The sequence below is a fragment of the Tachypleus tridentatus genome, chromosome 8 (assembly GCF_004210375.1).
Source record: "Tachypleus tridentatus isolate NWPU-2018 chromosome 8, ASM421037v1, whole genome shotgun sequence".
NCBI lineage: Eukaryota > Metazoa > Arthropoda > Merostomata > Xiphosura > Limulidae > Tachypleus > Tachypleus tridentatus.
In genome coordinates this window covers 101,196,409-101,212,852 of record NC_134832.1, presented here as the reverse complement: position 1 = coordinate 101,212,852, position 16,444 = coordinate 101,196,409, and positions in this window count along the sequence as shown.

Genomic DNA, 16,444 nt, shown 5'->3' with positions numbered 1-16,444 from the left:
GCAAATGTGGACCCGCAGATCCAAGGTCCGCTGCACTAATCACTGAGCCACACTCGCTCCAACTTTAAAAAGGAACAAGCTATTTATGGAGTTTCTGTAATGCATTATAAACAATAAAATTTTACGCAAACAGATAAAACACATGATCCCTGTCTTGACATTTGCATTTGAATATAGAGAGAACGCGTACTTTTATGTGAACATGGAATTTCTTTCTCTGTTTATGATGCTTTAAATAATAATATTGTTCTTCATATGGATTAGGTGTTGTTACGAGAGTGTTTTGTATATTGTCATGTTAATCTTTATAACAAGTGCTTTGTTAAAATACATTTATCTTTGGGCTATATGCCATACCCAAAGTCTGTGCACCTTTCGATAAAAATTGATATCACGTTAATTTTTTACGTTTCGTGCGTTTCTTTGTTTTGTCATTATGCCCACAGCGACACAAAGGGCTGTCTTTGCTGTGTTCACCAAGGGTATCAAAATGCGGTTTTTTAGTAGAGTAAGTCGGTAGACATACCACTGTGACACTGTGGGGCAATTTCTAAGTAAACAATTTTTCATTCGCATAAACTAAATATATAAATCAGAGTTCTCCGCCTGTTTGTTTGGTATCACAATTTATTGTGAAGAACTGAAAAACCAATTTTGATAAAATTTGGTAGAAGAACAGGGACCTACCCCAACTGAAATCGAATTTAAGTGAGTGTGCAATCAAACAAACAATCTGAGTTTGACAGACATTTCAATTTTACAGAAGCGAATGAGAGCGCAATTGAAGACGTCGTTAATAAAAGTTATGAAGTCGATATTTAATGCAGCGTGTAGCATCAGACAAACTGTTCTTGGGCTACGGCTCAAAACAGTGAAAGGGGTGGCCCGCACCTACCTTAAGGCAGTAATATATAAGTTCGTCATTGCGACGTTCCTTTGCTAGTCTAAATAAATTGCTCACTTTTGTTTTCTTGTGAAAATAATAGCAACAATTTTCGGTTTACCTTTTTCGATTAGCTAAACATAAATAATTCTTTGTTCGTTATTAATACACTGATAATCTCTAAATTAAAAAATATATATTTTAAGATACCGTACTTTGCACATATTTATTTTGGTGTATGTATGATTTTGTATTAAATATAGGAGATTTTCTAGCCAGAATCTAAACTTTTCTTTCTTTGTGTTGGCTAATAATAATCACACGAAGTGTTCATGTTGCTATCTTTTTAACGAAAAGTATGACTTAATAATTTGGCGTTTATAATAAAATAAATACTAACTAATATTACGTTATTAACTTTATGCCCCTCAGTGGCCCAGCGGTATATCTGTGTATTTACAACGCTAGAAACTGGGTTTCGATACCCATGGAGGCCAGAGCACAGGTAGCCCATAGTGTAGTTTTCTGTATAATTTTATTCAACAATAACAATTATTTTTATTCTAAGTATAATTTGTAAATGATATAACTAGAAATAATGATCAATGCAATTAATTTACAATTCATAGCTCACACCATAGCAGTTGTTGTTGAGAAAGTTGGTGAAATAAACAGTATCTGGACCACTGATATGTCTGTCACACCCAGTCCGCCTGTTGAATCCTAGTATTGAGGATATCAGGAGGAGCACAAGCATTTACATGCAAGGAATACATCTGCTAACAATGTCATTCAGAAAGTTAGAAAATGTACTATTAGAATAAAAAATAGTAAATTTAGTTATAATGACCCTATTTTGTTGAACAACAAATTTGAGCTATTGTCATCTGCAGTTGAGGAATTATTGGAGGGAAGCGAAACAAAAGGAAAAGAGAAGGATGTAGGTGATAAGGAGGTTGTAGTTATAGGTGATTCCTTGATAGGACATGAGAGTAGAATAGTCTGTGGTGTAAACAGAGAGAAAAGAGGTAAGTTATATTACCAAAGGACAAAGGTGGAGTATAAAACTGATGAAGCAGAGAATATAATAAATGGGGCTAACAGAAATGCAGTCTTTGTGCTGCATGTAGGGGCTAATAATGTAAGGAAATGTACGTTAATTAATAAGTAAAAATAACTGATAAAGACATTTAAAGAAAAAGACTATAGTTTTGTCAGAGATACTGTGTGGATTAAGTTATAAGTAGGTCACTAGGGGTAAATGGTAAGCTTAAGTTAGTGTGTAAGGATGAGCAAATAGGCTAGTTGGACTTGTGGGGTTGGTTTAGTGAAAAAAAAAAGGACTTTATGGAATGAATAGTTTACATTTCAGTAAGGTAGGTGCTGGTTTGTTTGCTAAGGCTATTATCTTAGTTGTAAGGAAAGTTTAAAACTAAACTAGACTATAATGATGGCCAGGAAAACCTCAATGGAACAAGAAATAAGAAGCAGAGAAAAGTTTAGCATAGGAAATAAATATAGAAGTAATTATAAGGTTTAGTTGTTACTTTTGTAACGCTAGAAGTATAATAAATAAAATGAATGAATTTATAGCATTAATAGAAATGGAGAATTTTGATGTAATGTGAATAACTGAAACATGGTGTAACATGATTTTGATGTAATGTGAATAACTGAAACATGGTGTAATATACAGGATTTTGATGACAGGTTATTTAATAGAAATAGAGTATTAAAGAGGGAAGAGTGGCTTTATATGAAAAACGTAACTACATCCTGTTGAATTTAAGGATATTAAAAATAATAAGACTGAATACCATTCTGCGAACTAACAGTTTTGGTTATTATTTTTTACAATAAGACACATGTGAAGTATAGAGTAGGTGAAAACACTTCAGATGTCATATGAATAATAAACTTATCTCAAGTATAGAGTAGGTGAAAACACTTCAGATGTCATATCAATAATAAAGTTATCTCAAGTATAGAATAGGTGAAAACACAACACATGTCATATCAATAATATAATTGTCTTGATAAAACATACGTTCTGAAGTAGATAATAGTTAAAACAATACAGGTATCATATCAATACTACAATTATTTTGATAAAATACAGGTTGTAAAGTAGAAAATGTTTTGAAACGGTACAGGTAACAATCAATAATAAAAATTTTATTTGTAATTCAGGCACTGTGAAACACGAAAGAGATAAAACAATACTGGTACAAAATCAGCAGTGAAAGTTCCCTTATGTGTCAGACATTGTGATCTAACAGATTTACTATTGTACATTTGTATTAGTGCTACGTTTGTTTCAATATAGTTTTTTATGCATGTGATGTAAGCTGTTGGATGTGTATTGCTCAAGTCCCGCCTGTTCTCAAAGTTTATGTGGTTTCTTGAGAGTTACGAAAACGCGTTTTCGAACATTGTTGAACCTTCAAGAAATTCGCGTGTTCGTATAAAAACAGCTAGCCTAGAGTCAGTGACAAAAGGTTATTATTAGTAAACTACAGTCAGTGTGCTATAGATCTCAAAGGCTATAATTGTGAATAACGCCTATTAATTGAAAAACTACAGAATTTGACCAGAAACGTTTATATATTTCGAACAATATAAACTGTTTAACTTTAGTCTATTAAATTCGGGCGTTAATAGTTCTGCAAAGACATTAAATATTGTCGCCAGTGAAAATGTGCGGGTACTTCCAGTTTAGCCAGCGGTCAAAAGAAGTGTACAGGTGTAACAACAAATAATTAATTTGTTCTCTGTGAACGTCGATACAAAGATTCAGTCCAGACCAGATATAAAATAAGACTCAGCATTGTTTGTAAGTTTTTAAAATTCTTGTATATAAATCATCATTTGTAATAACTATTATTAACAATCGTTATTAAACAAATTATACTACTTTTTTATATATTAAAATGTGTTTGTTGAAAAAGAAATTTGTGTGAATAAATCTCTTGTTGGCAGATATCATAAATTTAATATATATTAACATTTAATTAAAATTAACGAACATGTATTTATCAAATGACTGAACATATACATTAAACCCTGTATTTTAAAGAGCAAACATCAGAATTAGAAGAATACTTGGTGATTTTGCTTAAGCTTTACGTAGATGACATAAGTGAGTTACACTTTTTTAGAGAAAATGGTGTTTCTCTCTCTCTCTCTTTACATGCGAGGGCTGTTCAAAAAATACGCGGACTGTTTGAATTGCGCGGCTCCAGTTGGTTCCAGGGGAATCCGCTTGGTGTCGTTAGGTTTGCACAGATCAGCTGATTACGACGCCATTTCCCGATTGCAGATATTTTCATTTGTGTATTAGCTACGCGGTTTTAAGTGAAGTGCGATTTTTTTCGTTTGGCGGATTTCAGAATGAATGACCTGAAGGAGCAACGACTTGCTGTGAAATTTTGTGTTAAACTTGGAAAATCTGCGACTGAAACTTTTGCTATGCTTAACACGGCTTACGGTGATGTTGCTATGAAGCGTACGGCATGTTTCAAGTGGCATGAACGTTTTAAGGATGGTCGACAGTCCATTGAAGATGATGAGCGTCCTGGACGTCCTTCCACGTCAACTGATGACCCACACGTCGACAAAATCAACACCCTGGTGCGGGCAAATCGACGTCTGACTGTCAAGGAGCTTGCTGAAGAGTGTGGGATATCAGTTGGATCTTGTTACGTGATTTTGACCGAAAAATTGAAGATGCACCACGTTGCTGCGAAATTCAGCTCTCAGAACTCGTGAGTTTTTGGCCAAACACTCGATCACTGTTCTTCCCCACCCCACCCCTACTCACCTGACCTTGCTCCTTGCGATTTTTTCTTGTTCCCCAAACTCAAAAGACCCTTGAAAGGAAGAAGATTTGAGACGATTCCCGAGATTAAGGCAAATGCGACGAAGGAGCTGGAGGACATTACAAAAGAAGCGTACCAGGACTGTTTCAACAAGTGGAAATACCGTTGGGATAAGTGTGTGCGTTGGGGAGGAGAGTACTTTGAAGGGGTCCCAGACCTGTAACTTCTAAATAAAGTACATTTATTTTATGACGTCAGTCCGCGTATTTTTTGAACAGACCTCGTATGTATATGCATAGATGTCATTTATAAAAAAAAAACAAATCCAAGTTTGTAATAGGCTTTTAATAAGTATGCAAATATTGGGCTCATATGATTTTTCCTTTTTCAAATCATATCAACCGTTTACATTCTTACATTAAGAATAACAGCGCTGAGTAGTTTTTACAGACATCTTAAAATGAAGTGAAATATTGGATACTTCTATTCAAGTGTATCCTTATCTGTAATGTAACCAATATCAGAGTGATCAAACTGTCATTTATCAGGATGTCTTTTAAAACCTTAAAATGGCTAATTTAAGAATGACTTTAAAAGTTTATGATGATTTAACGTTGTTACAAATATTTTATTGAAGTAAATCAAAGCCAACAAGAACCGACTACAATATCATTTATTTCTACACTAAAGTTATAAGTTAACTCTAAGTTTTCAAGACTATCTCCTACCACCAGAAGAATTCACCACAAAAGTTATATTGCAGCAGAAAGTAGTTCATTGGGTGGACACGTGAAAACTGTATTTAGGTATATGATAAAAAAAAAACCTATAATCTGAGAGCTTTTGAAAAGCGGATCTTTTTTTTCTTCAGGAGGTACTAGGCTTATACATTATGTTGAAATAATTATATAATTATTTTTAAATAATAAAAGTCGTAATTGAAGTGTTAATTCATATTAAACTAAATAATGTATCTGAATAAAAATATTACGCTTCATTGGGGTCCCACTACCTAAAATATACCACCGTTAATTGCTTAAGTAAGTACAATTTATTGCATGTAATACATCTTTTATAACAAATGTGAAAAAACATACACCAGTTTATAAACTGTATTTAGATACCCATTACTTAAACGAAAAAAACCAGTATCTTATGAGTAAACTAGAAATCTGTCTCACGTACATAAAAAGAAGATCTGGATGAGTTGTCTAGGAATTCTTTAATGTTAATACAAAACACAAAGCATGTACAAAAAATACACGGGATATGAGCACTTTTATGTCCATTTCACTCCTCAATTCTTTTAATGATATCCAGTAATATAAATATTAAATACAATCCATAGTCTAGTACGGAGAACCAAAACCTCCAGTAAAAATGAACCAGTGAAAATTATATGTGATGTATTTGAATAACTTCGATTGTAGGGGTTTGATAAATATTCTGAATGGACGAACATAATTCATGAAACAGTATAACGGTCATGGTTATTAAGATCCATCCGCAAAGTAAAAGTATTTTTCAAGTCATTGACGTTATCACGAACTATAAAAGACTCATTTTCTTTGTTTCTCTTTTGAGAAAGCTTTCGCTCACCTGTTTAGATGTATACAACAATATACACCGTCGCGTAGGAACAAAAATATTAACTGCTTGTTCTTAGATCAACTATGGTGTTTATGTTGAATGCTCGATATACATGTTGATTTGTTAGAAAGTTTGTTTTTGTTCTTTATTTTTTACTGCTACAGCTATCATGACACAACAGCAAAATAGTTTAATTCAAAATTTTATGACACTGAGTTGTAGCCACAAGCAAATTAAAATTTACTAAGTATTAGTCTCAACTATGCCTTACGTTATGTTTATGTTTAGACCTAATGCATAATATTACGTACTATAATTTATTTCGGACGAGTCACTAATTTGTTATGTTACGTTCGTTACACATTGAATTTTAAATAGCCAGAAATTTTCATTTGAATATAGAAGTTAATTAAATGTTAACATGTATCAAATTTATAATATTTGCCAATAAGATTAATACGCACAATTTACTTTCTTACAACAAACATATTTTAATGTACAAACAACAATTTATAATAATGGTTATTACAAACACTTATTACAAATAATGATTTATATACAAAAGTTTTACAGATAATACTGAGTCTTCTAACTGGTCTGGAACTGAATATTTTATTGACTGGTCACGATGAACAAATTAATTCTGTGTTGCTATTGGTACAGTTCATTTAACGGGTAAGCTATCTCTCGTTGCTCACACGTGAATTTTCTTACAGACAAAAATACGTAAAGTCCTTATAGAAATATTCATACCCAAAGTTAATTCACTGAAGTCAAATGGTTTGTTATGCTAGAAATCTATAAATGTTCCTGGTCAATATCTGCATTTTCCTGATTAATAAGCGTTAACCCCAATTATAGATTCCGAGGCTTATAGTATACTAATTGTAGCAAACCAACAGTATTAAACTGTCTTTCCTCGTTTCGATTTATAAATTTTAGGTGAGGTTCTCGAAAGTTCAGTTGGCAACAATGTAAAACATATATTGTTAATTCTTACACTCGAGAATATTCTACAAATTTAAACAACAGGTGTGACTTTCGCAATACATATTTTTCAGTATAAGCTACATGCATTTATAAATATACATTAAACTGAAAGAAAATAGATATTAAAATAAATATACAATACTAAATTCATTCAAATAAATTATACTTAAAATAGGCCTATTAGTATTAATGTTATAGTTTGTTTGTTTGTAATTAAGTACAAAGCTATGCTCACCACGGGAATCAAAACCACGGTGCCATTAGGGATCTACTAAAATTATAGAGTCAGTGTTTAAAAAATTTTAAATTGTGAATAGCTGTTAATATATAAATGTTCTTTTGTTATTTTAATACATATATTACTAATAGATATGTTTTACTTTTTGACATTCTTTACATATAAAGGTCTAAGAATCATGGAAACAAAAATGCAATAACTGAATAGTATGTAATCTGTATAAAAGCCAGTGTGTATTACGTCACGTTTGATTTCTCGAAATAGAAGGAGTCTTGAAAGTTAAAATGCATTTATTCAGATAGAATAATTCGATTACTGTCTGCCCATTATGATCTTAATGACAGGGATGCAAGGGGTCATGAAGTTGATTACCGTGAAATCCTATAGTTGTAACGAGTATTAGTTTAATAAGCCTAAAATAAAGACGTGATACGAAATCAGCAAGCCTGTAGCCAAGTGTATAAAATTTATCACGAAAGTGAATAAACTGATTCAGTTTTAAACTTGAATGGTTCTGAATTAAGCTATTTTAGTTTACGTTACTAATAAGTTTAAAAAAAAACTAACCTCTAAATTAAGAAATAAACAAATCTAAGATTTTGCTTGGTTTGTTTTCCGTACGCTTCATTTTACATTCTCAATATATAGACTAACAAAAATAGGCCCGGCATGGCCAAGCGTGTTAAGGCGTGCGACTCGTAATCCGAGGGTCGCGGGTTTGCATCCCCGTCCCGCCAAACATGCTCGCCCTTTCAGCCGTGGGGGCGTTATAATGTGACGGTCAATCCCATTATTCGTTGGTAAAAGAGTAGTTCAAGAGTTGGCGGTGGGTAGTGATGACTAGCTGCCTTCCCTCTAGTCTTACACTATTAAATTAGGGACGGCTAGCACAGATAGCCCTCGAGTTGCTTTGTGCGAAATTCAAAAAACAATCAAACTAACAAAATTATTAGATCATACTCTTGTTACTAAGCAACACGACATAAAAGCCATTTTTGGAAGGCAGTGTTATCAAAAACATTGTTTTTTTCTATATATCATAAGTAGATATGCTATCAGATTGTTGCCAATAATTATTATATGAATACGCCAGGAATTCATTTCATAAATGATTTTAAGTTTGATTGGTTCACAAAGGAATTTATCAATTCCTGTCTGCCTTGACTAAACTTTTCTGCTTCCTTATTGGTCAAGCTTCATTTTACAAAAGTGGTTTATTGCAGTTATTTATAAAATGTGACATTAGGGAATACTACTGGGTGGGGGTGGTAGTACTTGCCCAGTGACGTCTATACACTTGTTTTTATTATAAACATCAATATTCAGCCACGAAATATTTATATTACAAAAGTTTATCGGCATGCAGAATTCTTGTTTTTGTAACTTGAATTAAGCTTCTCAGTGTAATCTCAAGAAAATTACTTTTCTTTGTTTGTATTAATTATTGTGTGAAATAAAAATGTCAGGGAATTTGGAGAGTTTAAACTCAAATAATCTTTAGTTATCATACGGCTTTTCTTCTCCTGCAAGATCCTTTTATACTTGCTTTGTTTTAGTTTCATTTAAAAATAAAATATAATAGATATTTTAAGATTCAACAAAGCTTCAAATTATATTTAGCTAATAGGTCAAAATAATATCGTTTCATATTCACTACTCTATATACTTGTGTGGGGTGTGGTGCTACGTTTTTCGACCTGTTGTCTAATAACTCTCAGCACGAAGACAGGGTGTAAACTGAAATACTGTTCTTGATATCCTGATAATGAGAAACGGACACCTATTGAGATTCAGGTTCGTGAGAGATAAATAAAATGTAATGAGTCTATTCTTTGAAGTGATTTCATTAATCTTATGCTTTAAAACAAAGCTTTCCTATGGCTGTTTAACGAATCATGTATTCTGATGTCTCACATTAATACTGGCATTAATAATGTGTATGACGTGACTTTCAAGGCTGGTAACGTTATTATAAAATTTAATTAAGACTGGTGTTCCCCTTACGCGCTACAACTTAGAAAAATTATAGTTTCATTTATTTGACTGTTTCAATATACTAATGAGACAAATAATCTCGTTACAATGTCTCTTCTAGCTGCTGGAATAAAGCGGTGGTCGTTCGTGTTTTGGTATGTAATCTAAACTGGTATCTCGTCTTCTTTAGGAAAGAAGACGCTTTTTTAAATGATGTAAGTTGGGCATCGAGGATCATTAATAAATTTTTAATGTTCATTTACCGCATTCAGCTTTATCGTAAAAGAACTTTCAAATCTATCAAAGCAAGTCTTTATTAGAATCTGATGAAAATCTCCGCTAATATATTGAAACATTGTCAAATAAGTTTAATCAGGAGAATGATTAGTGCATATGTGTGTGTAAATATACATGAGTATAATTATGTCTATATATCTCAGAAGGCTTACAGGTGAGTGATCCACTTGTCATGAAACTTATTATATGAAAACGTCTAAGACGAATATCAATCTGAAACAAATAATGGTATTTCACTATAATGGGCTTGTATTTATTTGTTTTTATTTTAACGTTCTAGACTATATTATTCTTTACAGAAAAAAAAAAGAGGCAAACGAACACCATTTGCTACCATCGCTGTTTTTAGATAATTTTCTTACTTACCAACTGAAGTCTCAACTCACCCCTGGATAATGAGCCTATAAGGAATGTGTTTGATTGTAAGATAGAGAATGAAGTTTGGGACCAACAACTCCACCCTGCTACCTACTTGCATTCCGTCATTCATTCTGCTCTTTGTTCCGAGAAAGGTTTGAACATGTATGTGTGCTTTCTTTTCTGCTAATAGAGATTTTCAGATAAGGTTGTCTGTTTTGTATTCCGATTGTGAGGGTGGGTCAGTTTTTTTTTTATTTTATTTTATTTTCTGTTGGCATTTATCTCAGATAGAGAACGTTCATTAACGAGTCTAGCTACCAACAGCGAAAACAAGAGCAATGCACTCCATTCATTAGATGTCTTTGGACTAGAATACTTGACATAAACATTAATCATGTCAGTGTAAACGATGGCTTGGAAACTAATTATGCCTTAAAACGGACCTCAAATAGTATACCTTATATAATGTATACGTGTCAGTACTCTGTATTTTAGGATTTGCTAAGTTCATTTTTACTGTGTTTGACAGTAATATGTTGAAAGTATGTAGTTCCCATATGCGTTCACAAGTACATATCAAATTATGTATTTAGATATTTTCAAAACTGTGGATGTGGTATTAAATTATATTTAACAATAAATAACCCATCTTTACCAGTACAAGTGATATGATATGTGTTTTAGCAAATGTTCAGTCTTGTGGTAAAATTCTAGTACTATGTCAACTTTTACTGTGTTATTTTGTTATGTTTTATATGATTTTTAGTGTTCAAGCTGTATTCTATACTTACTTAGATAACGCTAAAAATGTTTAAAATAGTTTTGTCTTCTCTTTACTTCAAAACCTCATCGTCATACATGATTTAGTGAAAGACTCGTTTAGGTTCTTTCAAATTCCCTTTGTTTCAAGTATTTCATTACAATACCTTCTTCTTTAAGTGATTCATTTGACCATTTAATACATTAAGAAGTTAAGTTCATAAACATCATATTTAAGGTACTAACTAATTAGCGACTAGCCTGTGTTTTTAAAAGCTTATTCGTACTAGTTATTAATTGAGCTGTATTTTTAAGGGTTTATTTGTGCACGTTTTCTTCAGATACACCGCAAATCTTGACTTTTCTAAAATTACATGTCCCGCATTGATATAGGTCTTCCTTGGTTAACCTATATCAGTTTTGTAAGGCTTTGTGTAAGAGAAATCGCACAAATTGTTTCTTTTGTGTGCTACCTTCACAGAACCTTGCAGTTTGAACTGTTAAAATCAACTAACTAATCTTTATTGATGTCATCAAGTAACACAGCAGCATGTTTTTTACTTTTATATTTTCCAAAATGTACAAGTGTTCTCCAAAGGACACTTCAAATTTTGACTGTCCCATTTTTCAAATCACATATCTCTATTAAAAACATGAAACAATTACAAATGATTTATCAGAAATTGACTGTTCTCTACTTTTACATATTTATAAATGCCTTTTCCAAACAATCCTCTAATTTTCGTACAGCTTATATCTTAAAAGAATTTTTCACCTTTATTCGAATATCAAGTCAGTTTTTTAAATACTTTATATTTGAATACATTCAGATCAATCCTCTTTAGAAATAGAACATTCAACATTTCATTAACATGCTTTACACTTCAGATTCAAAATCTGATTAAGTCACTTTGAAATAAAAATCTAGCTTTCATTTTGAATTTGAAAGAGTACATTCAAATCTCTAAAATTATTCTATTTCATACTTAGTTTGAAATACGCTAAAGGTGAGCAGTATTAACGAAGGTTTTTAAAAGATATCCAAAACTCTAGAGATTTGGAGTAATTCACTATTCTTCAGAAGAACAGGAATAGTGAACTATTCGTAAGCGCTAGAATTTTGGGTCTCTTTTTAAAATAAAACATTACTACTTTTATGGGTGAACCTGTGTGCTGACTTTTTAACCAGTATTTGCGAAGAATAGTTCTCACTGAAACGCTTAAAACTGTATCTAGATCTAACTAGTTCGACTACTTAAGACCTCTTACTACAAGTAGAAACTAGAACTACACACTTATATGGAAGCTTGCCCGCTGCTTTTAGTATCTGCTCCACAATTATATTACTTTTTGTTTTTTCATTTTACCTCCATAATTAAAACTGTACTTTAGGACAGTCGAAGTTATGGAGCGCTTCACACAGTGCTTATTTTTCTCTACTGTTCAGGCAGGGAATGTATACGACAGTACAAAGTACCTGTTTTGTCTTATTAGATGCTAGAATTTAAAAGCCATATAAGCTTGGTGAGAATCATTAGTGTAATTAACATGATTGGTTTTCATCGAATATTTCTGAATAACAGAGAAAAAATGTTATTGAATATTCTAGAACCCTCGTGACTTAGGTCTAGAAATCTATAAAATGCTGAAACATTCTGGAATGCAAACTGGAGATCAGCAAACTTACTTGAATCAAATTTTCCAGAAAGGATGTGATGACATTAACGTGAGGAATTTTTTACAGTCTAGAAGTTTTTAGAGTTCCATGATAATATACAAATGTCGTTAAAGATTGTTTGAAGCTAGTGTCTTAAGTGTATTAAAAATTCTTAATTCTTACCAGGTCAGTTAATTTTTAGTATTTTTGTGGTTGTGTCAATATTGCTTTGAACATAATTGTACAAATGTTTTTAGATTAATAGCTGTATAAATATTGTCACTGTAAAATTATTCTTATTGTGATTTAATAAATTTGTGAATAATCATTATTCTAAATTGTCTCTGTTTCTGATTTTCTTTGTTGGTTTCACGATCGGTAGTTTCTACCGTAAGAGAAATTGAAGACTCGTCAGGGACCTGAAATTAGTATAACTAATTACTGTTTATCTATAAATTGTAAATTAAAGCAAAATGTGTTTTGAATTTCGATTTGAAGTGAAACTAGCAAGCAGCAAATATGACGTTTGAAGAAGATAAATATTTAAAAAACCCACCCTGGAGGAGTTTGACAATTTAAGGAAAGTTGACCCAATGTTATAAGGTAAGCACTATCATTTACCTGTTAAAATTCGATAAGAATGCAGGAAATTAGAAGTTTAGTGGTTAAATGATTAATTGAAGAAAAGGTGCTTGGTGAAGATGCGCTAGAGATAGTAGATAAAAACGAAATTGATGCAACTGAAGTAAATAAATTAGAACTAGAATTCCAGCTGAGGTTGAAAGAGGAAAGCACAAAGAAAATTTGGTAAAATCAGGGGAATATTTTGGCACTTTCTTCAGAACAAAGTTAAACAGGCAATTTTGAAGGTTTATGAGTAAGTGCCAGAAGTTTATAGGCAAAAATTTAAAATATCCAAAAAATAGAAAGATAAAATAACATGTGGAATTTGTTAGAGCAAAGGAACTACTGTTTGAGAGATGGCTATTATCTAAGAATATAAATAATAATTTTGACCAGCTGCGAGAGCTTATTGCGCTAGAAAAACTTTGGCATCATATCCACCCGGAAATAAGAACGCATTTGGTTGACCACAAATTCGAAAACTTAGCCCAAGCAGCAATAATGGCGGATGACGCTGCTCTTACGCACAAACTCAGTTCAGAAAAAGTACTCAAAGTCATAACAATCTTACAAACAGGATTCGACTGAAGAACCATTTTTCCCATTATTGATTCCAATTTGAATCCAAACCAAAGCTTGACCCGAAGAATGTCAATAAGTTTTTTAGTTTTGGTTCTTCTGCTAGTAAATTTCCTTCAACAAAAGATGTATATATATGTACTTCCTGTAAGAAAAAAGGGCGCATTACATCTGAGTGTTAGGTTTTTCAGAGAAGTGAAGGAAAGAAAGTGGGACTTACCATGGTGAAAGACTCTGTTAAGTCCTTGAGTATTAAAGTCCAGTGAAAGTGAGAAGATTAGAACTCTTTTAGAGGATTATAAGCCGTTTAGCTCAGAGAGATTTATGTCACTGGAAGGAGACGATGTCAATTTACAAACCCATTAAAATTTTGAGAAATACCAGAGTCCCTCATTATTTGCCATTTGAGGGTATTTTGACACTGCCGGAGAAGTTTTAAGCTGTAGCCAGTGTGCTTATTCAGGGTGTAAAGTTAGGTAGGATCTGTGAATGTTCCCTTCCGTGTTTTGAACTAAAAATCAGGCATTCTTTTGAACTTGTAACAGTATGTGTCCGACCTACTCTTCCAGCAGATGACGTTTTAGTATTGTTAGGCAATGGTTTAGCTGGCAACAAAGTCATCACGAATTCGTCTATGTCCTTGGAACCCTGGAAAGAGGATGATTGTGAGTATGAGGAACTTTATGATATATATATATGTGCTATGAGCAAAATGTAGAAAATCTCGATGACATTAAATCTGTTGACCAGAGAGTTAACTTAAATGAAAGCCTAGAAGATACCTTTTTCAGTAAGCTCAATGAAGATGTGTTCACTTTTAATATGCCTAGCTTCATTTCAAAAATATTATTTCAAATGAGATGAAGGAGTCTCTCTCTACACGTGAATAATTTACCCGGTCTAAGTTTATATCTGAGTAGAAAAAGGACCCTGATGTTTGTAAATTTCGTCATAAGTCACTGTCATCTGAGGAAGCAGAATGTTGCTGTATGTTATTATCTTAATAATGGTATGTTAATGTGGAAGTGGTGACCATCTGATGTGTCAAGTGTTGGTGAATGGAACATTACTCATCAGATAGTTGTTCCAAAGCCGTATTGGAAAGAAGTTATGAGACTAGTTCACGATATGCCCATGGCTAAACACCTGGGAGTACAAAAAACCTGTGACAGAATTTTGAATAATTTCCTTTGCTCAACTGTCTGAAAGGATGTGGCAGAAGATTGCAGGCAATATTATTAGTGTCAGCTAGTGGAAAACCAAATCAAAAATATATGAAAGCTCATTCCAGCCCACATCAACATTTATGAACCATTCAACAGGGCTAGTGTGGACTGTGTAGGCCCACTTCCGAAAACCAAATTAGGAAATCAGTATCAACTAACAATAATGTTTGCATCTAGTCAATTTCCTGAAGTAATACCTTTGAAATCCAACGCTATTATTGAGGCTCAGACAAAACTTTTCACCTTTGTGCGTCTGCCAGAGTCAATTCAGTTTAATCGTGTGTCAAATTTCATGTCAGGACTATATCAGCAGGTTATGCATTAGTTAGGGATTAAGCATTACAAATCTAATATTTATCATTTATCATCCAAAATTCCAAAAGGCTCTGCAGTGCTTCCACTGATCACTGAAAAATATTATCAAAACATATTGTTTGGAAGTTCAGAAAGAAAGAGATAAAGGGGTCTATTTACTATTATTTGCCAGCAGAAAAGCTGTTTATGAATCACTTGTTTTTAGCCCTTTTTGTTTTATATTTGGTTATTAAATATGGGGATCACTGAAACTGATAACAGAGAATTGCCTTTGTGAAGATACTGACATCAATGTTCTTGATTGTGTGTCCGGCTTTAGGCATAAGTTTATAAAAGCAGTTCAATTGCTAAAGAAGATCTGAAGAAAAGTCAAAGTAGAATAAAGTGTGTGCATGAAAAGCATGTAAAAAAGGAATCTTTAAGCCAGATGATTAGGCTAGTTTTTGCCTTGTTAAATATATATGTAAAAACGGCTGGTTTGGGTTTAGAATATTTTTATGTAGAGGTTTTTTGTGAACCTGATGATGACCAAAGAAGGTCGAAACGTTGTTTGCTTCTCTACATAAAAATTTTCTCAACCCAAACCAGCCGTCTTTACATATATATTTTTCTCAACAAGTGGGTTTTCGCGTCATCACTGATTCTTCCCTTGTCGCCTGTTCCAGGTCATACTTTATAACTTCAGGGTTCCGGCCTTTATGAAACTGAATCAAAGGTCAGTGATTTATGTTATACTGACAAGCCTCTAGGGCAGTGAAAGCAAATACAACTGTCATATTAATAATTGAAAGAGTGCATTTAGAGAGATCATTCTCAAACTGTTTAGGTACTTGCCATCTTAGTCAATTCTCACAAAGGTGACTAAGTTGACAGTTATGAAAAAGACGAGTTATGGGAGAATCAAAATATACAATACGATTTTATACTGAAAAATTCAAGAGTACTTTCAGATTTAGATTTGAACTTGTGTCATCTGAGAAATACTCAACAAGAAGAACTGAAATCTTTAATTCAGTAGTTTTTACATATATTTCCTGATGTGTCAAACAGAATTTACCTTATTACTCATGATGTAGATGCTGGTGATGCATCTCCTATTAAACAACATTCTTAAAATGTTAGTCCTATGAAACT